Below are 14,315 nucleotides of genomic sequence, written 5' to 3'. Positions count from 1 at the left end.
GGATCAAGCTGAGGTGAATAAGATAAAGCAATGGAAGGCCATAGAAGTGTCTCTGCTCACATTGCAGTAGTCAAGACAAGAGATGATGAGGCAATGAACCAGTCATTGCAAAGGAAGCCAGGAAGAGTGGCTGTATTTTCTTTAATGTTGAAAAGGGAGAAGAAGCAAGATTTGGTTACAGACTGAATATGGGGAAATGGGGAAAAAGAGGAATCAAAGTCAAGCCTTCATGCTTGCTCAATGCACTGGATGGTGACAGTGTCAACTGATAAGGAGAGAGAATGAGGAGAAGAGGTCTTGGAAGGAAAAATGAGGAGCTGGGACTTGAGAATGAGGCAATAATGGTGAAGCACCTGTACTGCAATTTCAGACAGGTAATTGGAAATCGGAGTTTGGATACATGCAAAATGTTGTGGGACAGAGAGGTGGGGCAAGGTGTCATCTGCTTTCAAGTGACATTGAAAGCCATGAGATTTAATGAGTCACCCAGGGACAGAATAGAGAGAGACTAGTAGAAAGGTAGACTGGAGGGAGTCATTTGAATTTGGAGGAGAGATGGTCCAGGCACTGGGAGTAAGCAGCACATTCCAGGAGCTTGGAGGCAAAGCATAGAAGGGAAGAGAGTAGTAGATGGACAGGAAGGATGGATCAAGAAAGACTTTAAACCATTTTGAAGTACACATTTTTTGATTTACGGCCCAACCCTATCCAGAATTGGGCTGTTGCTGTGGAGGGCTTCACAACAGCAGAACACAGACCTCAGGCCCCTGAAACCCCCCTGTAGGATACAGCATGTGCCCTGTTGGTGCAACTGCATCACCATGTGGGAAGTCACATTGCATTGGGCTGATAACACAGGCCAGCACACATTTTGCTTCCTTCAGCGTTACACCAATTCCTGCGTATATTTGGGGTGCCGATTCCAAAAATGGCATCCATTTTGCCCTATCGCGTCTGGGTTTTGGAGATATCGTATAGCCTCATTAGTGAATTTATACGATATCTCCAAAGCTAGACGTGATAGGGCAAAACAGATGCCACTTTTGGAATTGGCACCCCAAATTCATATCAAACCACCATAAAGTTTGGGAAAAACTTTTCTGACCCTCAGTTTTGTAGGCCTGTGTAATCTGTTAATTTAATTTTAAGAGATTGAAGATTTTTGATGGACATTTGAAGAGGAACCAAAAAAATGGATATGCCGCTTCTTTCAAGGATGTCGTTGGACTGCAAAGTGCTTTCATCAGTATCGTAGATTCTATCAAACCATATTTAAATAGATGAGTTCTTTGGTTTTCCATTGAAAGACTAATTGAAGCCCTGCAGCAGTTAAGAAACCAGTTCCACCTTGGAACATGACATTCCCAGTACTTCCTTGCCCGCATCATTGAGGCATGGTACATTTGGAGCAATAACTCCTGGCAATAATGGATGCTCAAAAGCAAAGCATGGTGTATGGTTCAGAGCTTCTGCTATGAGCCCACTGAAGTTGGAAGGGTCTTTGCTTCAGTCTCCCACACTTCCCCCAGAACAGGCTGTGAGTGAACTGAACTAGCAAGAGTCTTTATCATCATTGTACTGAAAAGGCTCTGGTCAGATCTGCACCATTGGCACTTAACCCCAAGACATAAATATAGAAGGGAGAGGGGTGGTCTACCCACTCTTCCTCTTAGTAGCTTGCAGTTCTTTTCCCACTGCGGCCTCCAATAGGTAATTTTGATTGCTTCATTCTTTCTGGTCTTTTGGCTGCTGAATGTTAGCCTCCTTTGTCCAGATCCAAATGGAGGCAGACCATCCTTAAAACATTCATGATTCAGAGTAATGAACACCTGTACTGGGCTTCTGTTGCCCTTTTCTAACTGCTCTCCAATTCCTTCCTATACAATAAGTCACGCTTGTCATGGCTGTTTGGACCACAGTATTTCCTTGCCTCCTGATCTTTTCTGTTTCTGTCTCTCATGTCAGTTGCACCCACTTTGGCGGCCCAAACGTATCCCATGCTGGAACGGGGAATCCGGTTGTGGTATTGGGTCCACGGGATTGGATCTGGTTTTGGCTCAGCCAGGGGTAAGGGTAATTCCTACTAGGCAGCTAGGAATCCTTTCAGATACAACGCAAGAGGATGCTCCTCTGTTACTAACCCAAAGCCTGGGACATACAGTTCCAAAAGCTCCCTTGAGCCAACCACTGACATGTGGAACATTTGAAACAACATATGCCAGGCATTCAGGCAGCAACAGAAGCTCCTGAACCTGCTCACTGGAGCATTCATTGTGTCCAGAACACCTGGATGAAACCATCCCCGATATTTCTCAGCTGATTAGATTTGGCAAGGAAATGTCATATCTCAGCGCCCAATCCTAGACATAACTACTCAGAAATAAGCTCAATTATAGTCAATGGAGCTTACTCCCAGGTAAGTGTAATGTCATGCAGAATGGAATGAAACAACCCGCATTGAAATATCTCTCTTCTGCCAGAATTATAGTCCAAAAACCCATGGGGTGGGGACAATGGTGGCATTGCCCTGTCCACTGCATATGAGGATGTCCATCGTGGGGGTGATATGCTGGCCTCCCGCACCAGGTGGCACAAACCCTGGTGATGCCACTGGCATGGACAGCATCAGGAAGGTGTGGCTCTGAATTGAACGTCTGCCATTTGCATTCAGCCACAAAATATAAATACAGAAGGAAAGGGAGATGGATTTCTAGACACCTCACCAAGCAGCTTGAAAGCCTTTGCTCACAGTTGTTTGTTTCAGGTAAGTGAGCCTGATTGCCTAATTGCTTCCTGTGTATTATATTCATGGTGCAGAGGGGACAGTGCAGGATTTGAAATGAGGACAGGTGTGTATAGCCCTGTAGAGAGCTATCAGCTTACTGGATGATCTTGAGCAAGTCAGAAATCCATGGCTTAAATTACCTTGTTTTCAGATATTAGTGTTGGCCTTCCACGTCCAAATCCAGGTGAGAGATGGACTGTTCTGCAAGCATGTCAGAGTGACGGAAATCTAGCACTGGACTCTTTTTACCCATTTCCAACTTCCTTCTAATTCCTTCTTATACAGCAGGTTAAATACACCATGGACCTCAGGACCACAGTTCCGTTTCTTCTACTGCTCCTTTTCTTTTCTCTTCCTGATGCTCAATCTGAAAAACGCAAAATATGTGGAACAGAATTAAAAGATGCCATTCAGAAAGTTTGTGGTGCCCGAGGTATCTATGAACCCCCTGTAGGACGTGGACGTGGACCTGGATCATATGTCACTTTGGGTATGTTTTCTGTTTTCTGTTTCATACCACAGACCATAGTCCATGATACCTACATCAAGATTATAATTCTCAATCTATGTTGCTTTTGTCATTCCTCCTATTTTTAAAGTTGTACCTTAATTTTTTTTTGGTTTGGGAGGGGTATTTTGACTGAGGGCCCAATCCTAAAGAGTGCATGCTGGCTTACCGCTGGCGTGCATCGTCGCAAACATACTGTAAGGCACATTTGTGGGTCTGAATGCCAGAGAAGCACCAGAGCTCCACTGCTCGGCGGTTGCGCGGACCACCAGGCAGCGGAGAGGTAGGTGGAGGCATGGGGGAGGCAGGGAGGAGGCGTTTTAGGGTGGGGAGAGGAGGAGGGAGAGCCAGGAGAGGGAGCGGGGCAGGAGGGAAGCGGGACCGGTGGACCTTCACTCCACCAGATGCTGAACCTCTGCATCGGGCTGTCTACCCAACACAGAGACTCTAAATTCTATGCCAACCCATGGGTCATCGTAGACTCAGTTAGCCCCACTGTGGGGCTACTCGCTTTATTTGGGGGAAGGGGACAAAAGTCCCCTCCTGTCAAGGAAGCGGCAGCAGCTGCCTGGGCATGCTGGATGCAATGACATCCATTGTGAAAATGACAATTTTCACAATGGAGAGAGGTGAAAAGCGGTGTGCCCCAAGGATCTGTCCTGGGACCGGTGCTTTTCAACCTCTTCATAAATGACCTGGAGACAGGGTTGAGCAGTGAAGTGGCTAAGTTTGCAGACGACACCAAACCTTTCCGAGTGGTGAAGACCAGAAGTGATTGTGAGGAGCTCCAGAAGGATCTCTCCAGACTGGCAGAATGGGCAGCAAAATGGCAGATGCGCTTCAATGTCAGTAAGTGTAAAGTCATGCACATTGGGGCAAAAAATCAAAACTTTAGATATAGGCTGATGGGTTCTGAGCTGTCTGTGACAGATCAGGAGAGAGATCTTGGCATGGTGGTGGACAGGTTGATGAAAGTGTCGACCCAATGTGCGGCGGCAGTGAAGAAGGCCAATTCTATGCTTGGGATCATTAGGAAGGGTATTGAGAACAAAACGGCTAGTATTATAATGCTGTTGTACAAATTGATGGTAAGGCCACACCTGGAGTTTTGTGTCCAGTTCTGGTCGCAGCATCTCAAAAAAGACATAGTGGAAATGGAAAAGGTGCAAAAGAGAGCGACTAAGATGATTACGGGGCTGGGGCACCTTCCTTATGAGGAAAGGCTACGGCGTTTGGGCCTCTTCAGCCTAGAAAAGAGACGCTTGAGGGGGGACATGATTGAGACATACAAAATTATGCAGGGGATGGACAGAGTGGATAGGGAGATGCTCTTTACACTCTCACATAATACCAGAACCAGGGGACATCCACTAAAATTGAGTGTTGCGTGGGTTAGGACAGACAAAAGATAATATTTCTTTACTCAGTGTGTGGTCGGTCTGTGGAACTCCTTGCCACAGGATGTGGTGCTGGCGTCTAACCTAGACGCCTTTAAAAGGGGATTGGACAAGTTTCTGGAGGAAAAATCCATTACGGGGTACAAGCCATGATGTGTATGCGCAACCTCCTGATTTTAGAAATGGGTTATGTCAGAATGCCAGATGCAAGGGAGGGCACCAGGATGAGGTCTCTTGTGATCTGGTGTGCTCCCTGGGGCATTTGGTGGGCCGCTGTGAGATACAGGAAGCTGGACTAGATGGGCCTATGGCCTGATCCAGTGGGGTTGTTCTTATGTTCTTATGTTCTTATGACAGCCGTTTTTGACACCGCTGCAGCCCCGCATGCTGGGCAGCTCAGGATTGGGCTGTAAGCTGCGAGCTACTTGGTCAGTCTAATGGGGGAAAAATATAGAGCATCCTTCTAAACTATAATAATTATATTACAAACATAAAATCAAAAATGAAAGTCAAATATGAACTGATAGAAGATATCATGAGTTTTGAAGCGGCCTGCTTGGAGGCAGGCTATGCAGCATGGCCTTTCCCGGTTTGAAGAGACACTTTGCCAACAGTCTGAGGCAAAGAGGCAAAGAAGGAAGGCCCATAGCCAGGGAGACAGACCAGGGACAGACTGCACTTGCTCCCGGTGTGGAAGGGATTGTCACTCCCGAATCGGCCTTTTCAGCCACACTAGACACTGTTCCAGAACCACCATTCAGAGCGCGATACCATAGTCTTTCAAGACTGAAGGTTGCCAATACATATGTATTTCAATGATTGTAGCAATAATTACTAGATTTAAGGTCCAATCCAGGTTTCCAGTGCCGGTGCAGCCATGCCAAGGAGGCATGTGCTGCATCCTGTTGTGGTGGGGCAGTCACAGAGGCCTCCTCAAGGTATGGGAACATTTGTTCCCTTACCTTGGGGCTGCATTGCAGCTGCACCGGTGCTGGAAAGTTGGATAGGATTGGGCCCTTAGTAATTTAGTAATAGTTACTAAGTATTAGTAATAGCAATAATAATAATCCAGCTAATATATAACTTATAGAAAAAATGCTAAAGACAATCTCTCTTCTTCCTGTAGGAAATGGGTTTAACCTACAGAAATTTTTGAAGGATATAGCAGAGATGACTGGGGCACCAGACTGTTGTAACTTCGGCTGTGATGATAATGACCTGGACAAATACTGCGCCACATCAAAAAACTAAAATATACTTTGGTACCACAGCATCAAAACATATTTCAATTAAAATACTGTGAAAATGCCTAGGTTTTACTTATTTTTGTGTGCCTGTGAATTGTGCATTTTGATGAGAGTAATACCATTTTAAAATCCCTAGAGTGGGAAGCTTTGAAGAAAACGACTATTGCCTCATTTCCTTATGCCTTCAGACATTTCTGTGCATTCACACAGCTACCAGCTCAGGTGTCACATGAAGGGATGACTTGTCAGGCCACAGACAAGGGTATGGGAGTCAGCAGGTGCTACTGCCACTGAAACTGGCCTTTTGCCTGACCCAGTTCCTTCTCCAATAGGCTCCCCAGCCAGGCCCAATCTGTCCCCATTGCAGAGCAGGCCCATAGAATTTTCATTCCCAGATCATGGTAATGCTGCATGTTGCTTTCCACATCTGTGAGTGGCCTGTCAGTCTGCTGTCGCCATCTGAATCTGTGGCTTCATAGTCTTAATGTGGGCAATTTGAATGCATTCACACTGTTGGCCAATGTCTGTGTGCTTTAAGTCCTTGGAGAAGGTGAGATGGCACACTAGACTGTCTCCAGCGAAGGGGGGGGTTCCTTTGCCAGAGTTCATCCTCCTCTTTTGGAGATTGTAGGAGCTTTGGCAGCAGCATCTGCCACTCTTTTCTCTTCTCCTCCCTGCCTCACCTCATTTCATGTCAAAACAGAGCAGTAAGCAAAAGTGCAAAGAGCAGGAAAAGGCTGCATGACCACCAGCCTGTGGTCAGAGCATAGCACAACTGCCTGCCATGGTACTGTTGTTGCTGCCATTGCTACACCACCACGGAACAGATGCAAACATCACCCTCACAGCTCCTGGCTGGCAGCACCACGAGGGATGGAGCTGAAACAAGATCAATCAAGCCCAATAGTAACTCAGCAGGATTGTGGCCACAAGGCTTCCTCCTCCTCACGGGCTTGCCTGTCATTCAGTGTTGAAAAGAGAAAACAGCACAGATGAGAGAAGGAACCAGTACTACGCACCACAATCCCCGTTCACCAACAAGCTAAGGGCAGGTGGGCCAACCCAGTCATCAGGAAGGTGTGGCTCTGAATTGAACGTCTGCCATTTGCATTCAGCCACAAAATATAAATACAGAAGGAAAGGGAGATGGATTTCTAGACACCTCACCAAGTAGCTTGTAAGCCTTTGCTCACAGTTGTTGGTTTCACGTAAGTGAGCCTGGTTGCCTAATTGCTTCCTGTGTATTATATTCATGGTGCAGAGGGGACAGTGCAGGATTTGAAATGGGGGCAGGTGTGTATAGCCTCATAGAGATCTATAAGCTTACTGGATGATCTCGAGCAAGTCAGAAATCCTTGGCTTAAATTATCTTGTTTTCAGATATGAGTGTTGGCCTTCCATGTCCAAATCCAGGTGAGAGATGGACTGTTCTGCAAGCATGTCAGAGTGATGGAAATCTAGCACTGGACTCTTTTTGCCCTTTTCCAACTGCTTTCTAATTCCTTCTTATACAGCAGGTTAAATACATCATGTTCCTCAGGACCACAGTTCCGTTTCTTCTACTGCTCCTTTTCTTTTCTCTTGCTGATGCACAATCTAAAAAACAAAAGATATGTGGAGATCGATTTGTTATGGAAGCTTTCAGTGTTTGTGGTGACTGAGGCTTTTATTCATCCCCCCCCCCCATCGATGTGACATTACATTGGGTATGTTTTCAGTATCATACCACAGACCATAGTCCATGATTTCTGCATCAAGCTCATAGTTCTCAGTTGATGTTGCTTGTTTCATTGCCTCCTATTTTCAAAGCTGCACCTTAACTTTTTATTGTATTTTGACTAAGCTGTGAGCCACTTGCTAAGTCTAATGGTGGAAAAGCATAGGTTATTCCTCTAAAATATAATAAATATAAAATCAGAAATGAAAGTCAAATATCGACTGATATAAGATATCATGTGTTTTCAAATTCAGATATCAAAATATTCTGGCCTAGAGAATATCTAGAGAAAATGGAGAAAATTAAATTTTGTAGAGAACAGTTGGGGGGAGCAAATAATCTCTCATTCAAACTCATTTACAGTGTGTCCTCACTGAGTATCTTCCAGAGATAAAAATTCTAAGGGCTTGCTTACGTCAGTATAAAATTATCTGTTTTATTGAGCAGAACTGAGCAAGACACTGAAGTAAAACTCAAGTTTACTTCAAGGACTACAAATATAATCACTCAATGCCCTGGCACCCCGCTCATTTGACATGAGACCAGATGTCATTGGGGAGAATTTGTCATTTGATTAAATCAGTGTCAATCAACATGCAGCAAGTTTGAAGGAGGTCCTCATCCTATAAGTGTAGGCATCTACCCTGGAGGAGACAGGAAGCTTCTTGTTCCCCCTCACCCAGCAATTAGCACTGTGGCTCCAACCCAGTGGCAGACCTCCCCAGCCCTGTGCCCCGGGGCAAATGTCTGCGATGGCACCCCCCGCTGGCTGTCACTGCCCCCGCATGCAAATCTGCCCCCCCTCACTCACCTGAGTCTCATGGAGCCTCGCACGACCGAAGGCTGCATCAGGGAAGCCTCTCTGAGGTTCCCTGACGCTATAAACTGTGCTTCTGGAAAACCAGAACACAGTTTCCAAACCCATCAGGAGCCTCAGAGAGGCTTCTGTGGGGTCCTACAACCTTGCGCCCAGGGCATTTACCCCATAGAACAGTGATTTTCAACCTTTTTCATCTCACGGCACACTGACAAGGCACTAAAATGGTCAAGGCACAGCACCAGGTTTTTGACAATTGACAAGGCACACCATGCTGCCAGTGGGGGCTTTCATCTCCCATTGGCCCTATTAATAAATGACCTTCCACCAAATACCTGTGGCACACCTGTGGACCACAGCACAGTGGTTGAAAATGGCTGCTATAGAATATAATGGGAAGTCCACAACTGCTCCAACCTGAGGTCACCTCTTGGTGCTCCCAGCTTTTCCATGCCAAACCTTGGAAAGGGGGTCAAGGTAGCCAAATTATTCAGCCCATCTCAGGCCAGACAGCCTTTGAGACAAACTTCCCAAGTGTAACCCATGGGGCCGCAGCCTGCCAGATAGTCTCCTGAGACTGGTACTGGCTCCTCAGTGACTCTTGCTCACCTCAGGGTGCACACAAAATCCCTAGGCCTAGATATTTTCCACACTGTTCCTTCCAGTGTGGTGACCTTGCTAAGCCCACCATCCAAGACAAAATGGCGTGGGTAGGCAAAAAAAAAAACCTTCCCACCAAATCCAATCAGATGAAGAGCCAGAAATTCCTACATGGCCCAAAATGGCAACCAACTAACTTTAGACTACTTTCTAGGGCAGGTGGGTTGGGTCTGTGATGCTGCCCAGCTCTGGAATGGCCAGTAAGAACTCAGCATTTGAGCTCCCATCTTCCTCCACTTTGCAATGGCGCCAATTTGGTGCCAAAACACCATATCTGCCTCATGCAGAGGATGGGGATGGACCCAGGATGCCTTCTGTACAATAGCTGCAGAGGGGCGCCAACCTAAAGTTGAAATTCTCTGTACGAACTTACTTTGGAGTAATCCCCATTGAACTCAGTGGGATTTTTAACTTTTATACCACACTGCAATTGTTCATTCTTTTGCAAGAGTGGTAATAATAATAATTTAGTATAGTAATTTATTAATAATTACTATTAATAATAATAATAATCCTGTTAATATATTATTAATAAGCTTTATAGAAGTGTTCTGCAACGTGTTAAGTGATAAGTGTTACTGTTAAATGGACCTCTCTACTCCCTGCAGCAAATGGACAATTCAAACTAGAGGAACATTTCAAGGTGAAGAGAAATTATGAGGATAATGATGATATGAGATAAGGAAGGCAACAGACTGTTGTACAAAAGGCTGTGATTACTATGACCTGGAGAGGTTCTGCAACCCATCAATGGACAAATGAAAAATACTTTGGTTAACACAGCATCAAAAAATGTTTCAATTAAGTTGCTGCAAAAATGCCTATACTTTTATTTATTTATGCATGCCTGAGAATTATGCATTTTGAAGAGAGTAGTATCATTTAAAAATCCCTAGAGCAGTGTCTCAGACTATGGGTTAGAACCCAGTACGTGGGTTGTGAGCCAATTTCAGGTGGGTCCCCATTCATTCCAATGTGCATTTTATTTTTTAATATATTAGACTTGATGCTACCATGGTATGTGACTGTATTTGGGGCAATGTTACAGATCTGTACTCATAACAGGTACTATGTGTATGCTTTCTACAATGATAAGCAATGAGGCTTACTCTCAGGTTTCAGCCTTTGGGATGTTTGGGGAATTTTTTAAAAAACAGATGAGCAACTGCTTTAGGAGAGGGGGGCGTTCTTTATGTTAAATACATTTTTAAGCTTAATGGTATTGTAAACTTTTAATTTACTTAATTTGATTTGGTTTTGCCATATGGGGGTGTTAAAAATTTTTCCTGCTTGATGATGTCACTTCGGCCATGACATCACTTCTGGTGGGTTCTGACAGACTGTCATTCTAAGAAGTGCATCCCGGTGCTAAAAAGTTTGAGAACTACTGTCCTAGAGTGTGAAGTTTTGAAGAAAATGACTGTTGCCACATTTCATTACGGCTGTAGACATTTCAGTGCATTCACACAGCTACTAGCTCAGGTGTCAGGCGAGAGCATGATGAAGGTATGGGAGTCAGCAGGTGCTACTGCCATGGTTATCGGGGGGGTACAAAGTTTCTTTCAGGCCCCTTTGCAAAGGGGGAGAGGTGAAACAGAGCGGGTGACAAGAGAGCAGAATAGGGGCAGGGAGGAGCTAAGAAGAGTGAGGGGAGGGTAGAGACAGCTGGAAAAGTCTTTGCAGCCCAGGTCTACCCACCCATGTGGCACCAGTAGTGTCCCCAGCATCCCATACGGGCAACAAGTTTTAGTAGGTAGGAAAATGTTAGATTCCAGGAAATTTCTGTGCCCCCTCTTTGGTTCCTGGGCCCCTCTTTGACCCTGGGCCCGGGTACAAATTACCCCCTTTACCCCCCTCTCCTAGGCCCTGGCTACTGCCACTGAGATCTGCCCCTTGCCTGGTCCAATTCCTTCTCCAGTCTGCCCAGTCTGCCCCCACTACCAGCAGAAACCCACCAGCAGCCACTCTATGAGGTGCCACTGGTGGCATGTGGCTTTAAATATCCCTAGAGTGTGAAGCTTTGAAGAAAATGACTATTACCTCGTTTCCTTATAGTTGCAGAAATTTCAGTGTATTCACACAACTGAAGGACTGCCTTACCAAGCAAAAAATGTGGAAGCTTTTAGCAGGGAAGATAGCGCCATCAAAAGGGGAGGGGAATCTCTGCAGCAAAGATGCAAAATGCACATCAGGATGGCACCTTGGCAATGGCAAGATGAAGAAAACACTCACCAGCATGGACACCTTCTCTGAGGGATGGTGACTGAAATGGAAGAGGTTTCTATGGAGAAAGAAGCCTCAAAACAGAGAGCATGGACACCTCCAGAAAATTTGAAAGTGACGAAATTCTGCAGGAAGAGTTATAAGATTTTGCACACAGGAACCAAAATTATTTCTGGGTAGACAAAGGAGTTTGGAGTTTGGTTACTATCCTAAATATCCTTCCTGAGCCGGCTCAGATTGTTGGAAAGGTTGGTTGGAGGGCAGTTGGGAGATGGGGAGGGGGTGTTTTGGGGTAGGGAAGGGTGCGAGGGCACGATCAGCCTGGGAGGGGGCAGCATTGGCAGAAGAGTGCATGCTGAATCCTAACTCCTGCTCCCAGATCAGGAAGCCTTCCATGGGCTTCCTGGATTTGCACCAGCTAAACAGCTGGCACAGATCTGCAAAGCCCAATGGGATGGCTGGGGCTTTTCTCAGGTAAGGGAGAAATATCTCCTTACCCTGAGCTGATGTCCAGCTGCCTCCTAACCTGCATAGGATCCAGCGCAGGCCAAGTGGCCTGGCTATGCTGGCACAGGTTAAGATTGGGCTGTGAGGTATTGAGTTAAAGCTGTGCCCCTCCAACAATGCTTAAGTTTACTCTGAAGTTGTAAAGAGCAATTTGCCCATAGCCTCATATCATAAATCATCACTTTATGACAGAATGGGATGTGAATACAAATACAGACAGAAACATACATACATTTATTGGACATACGCTATTGTTCAATTAATGAAAATGATAGAATAACACTGGCCGATCAAGTCCATTATCGTATCAGTTGGGTATTGGGACCCAAGTGAGTGTGTAAAAGTATCTGACAGTTCAGGGGCAAATTGTAATTTTTGTCTAATATTAAACACACAAAATGTCAAAAATGACATTGTTACAGAAACATTGTCAGATCCAATTCTTACATTCCTTCGACAGGCCAAGGACAGAGTGTCACTTTCATCCAAAAACCCAATCTGTAAAATTTATACAGTAGGATTGTTTTATTTTTATGAACTCTTCGGCACAGACGTATGAACTCTTTGGCACATCAATATGGAAGCTCTTTTTCCCCCCCTGTAATCCCTTGGTACACACCATCCAGTCACAAACATCTGGTAAATCTTGCAACTCTTATGCTGAATCTAGTAAATCCATTCTTTAGAAATCAGTAGTTAGAGAATCTTAAGTCTCCTGGGTAATGCAAATCATTCCTCAATTCTCATTTCTGCTCTTGGCTCAAGAATATTGTAACATTAGGTACATATCTGGTTTTCAAATGTTATTTGGAAGGGTAATTTGAACACCCTAAATAACTTCATAAGTATTAAGCAAAGTATTGAGATTTTGTCTTCCCTATCCTGAGTATGCAAAACATTTCTGTGCGTATCCATTGTGAATTTTAGCAGGAAAAAGACACCACCACAAGATGCCTTCTCATATATTGCTTATGAAATTTAATGCTTTACATCAAATAATATCTTACGTTAAGTTCGAATTACAAATCATTTGTAAGATTACTGTAAGTAAATACAGATAACTCTCATTTCAAAACCATGCCCATTATAATGAATAAACAGGCCGAACAATTATGTATTATGGAGAAAATTTTGTTTACCATTCTTGTCTAAGTAATTCCACTGAATTCAGTGAACAAGAAAAAGCAAAATTAAAAACTTTAATTTTCATAGCTGTGACATATTATAAAGTTCACTAATCACACTTTGCAAGCATTAGATTGTACTGAAACTTTCCAGGAATCTGATATGTTCTGACTGAATGGCAACATGATGTTCCTATTACAAGGATGACACTCCTTGCAGTGGAAGGGGAAGCACCTGATACTTCTCTCCACACTTCCAGGTTTCATGAAGAGGAGAGACATGGATATATTCCCCTGGAGAGATATACATTCCATCCTTGAATCAGGAGAACATAAATAACATAATCTTCCATGGGAGGTGGGGTTATAGGCACCTTTCTCCTTAATATAAGGCCTAGAAGCACGGGAAGAAGAAACACATGTCACACATAACTGCTTCTCTGGTATGTGTGCAGGACTTTACTACTTAAAAATGGGTCCATTGCTCTTTTTATCTGCAAAAAAACACTGCACACAACCACTTTAAATGGTTCTCCAGAAAACACAGGGATAGGACTGCAAGTGTACATTCTTCTCATCAATGATCAAATTGGAAGTTGTCCCTTTGATGCTCCATCAAGGGGAGGTGAAGGGCATGCTGAAAAGAGTCTTTACAAAAGATGCATATGCCATCGACTTGTAAATGCATGCCAAGTATTGCATTTGGGACACTTCCCCTTTCCATACTGAAGGTGGAATTTCTCTCTGTTCCCACAGCAGCCACCCACAGCTCCTCAAAATCCATTCCTGAACAATACAAAACACAGTGCAGGGTTCTGCCAACGGAAGGGAGGGAATTGGTGAAAACACCTCATCTTTTGTGCAGATGAATGTGGCTTCCATTTGTGCAAATCTAGGTTAGGATGCAACCTCCTCCTCCCCCACCCACCCATAAAAATTGCCTAGATGAAATTCTGGCTATAGGTGGAACAGCATTAACAGATTCATCACTGCAACACCAATACTAGGGCTACTTCCGCAGGGTGGCAAAATCTGGCATTTGCTGGAGACCTTCCAGGGCCCCATTGCCACACAGTTACCACCATTCTTATTACACACAGAGCATCCAGGCAATGGGAGGCAAAATGAGAGAACTGCACAGCTCATCTATGTTCTGTTTACTGAGGGTGCCCTGTCCACAAGGACTCCCAAAATCGTGTAGTCAAAATTGGTGCCCACACATATATTTGTCTTTTACACTACAGAACATTTCTTAATCGGCCAGAAAGCTGAGCAGAAAGCTACCTCAAAGCATGAAACAAGTGTCCTAGCCCTTGAAAAAGATAATAAG

Source organism: Tiliqua scincoides, chromosome 1 (genome assembly GCF_035046505.1).
Source record: "Tiliqua scincoides isolate rTilSci1 chromosome 1, rTilSci1.hap2, whole genome shotgun sequence".
Taxonomy (NCBI): Eukaryota; Metazoa; Chordata; class Lepidosauria; order Squamata; family Scincidae; genus Tiliqua; species Tiliqua scincoides.
The sequence above is the reverse complement of the archived record's forward strand: the minus strand, read 5'-3'. Positions refer to the sequence as shown.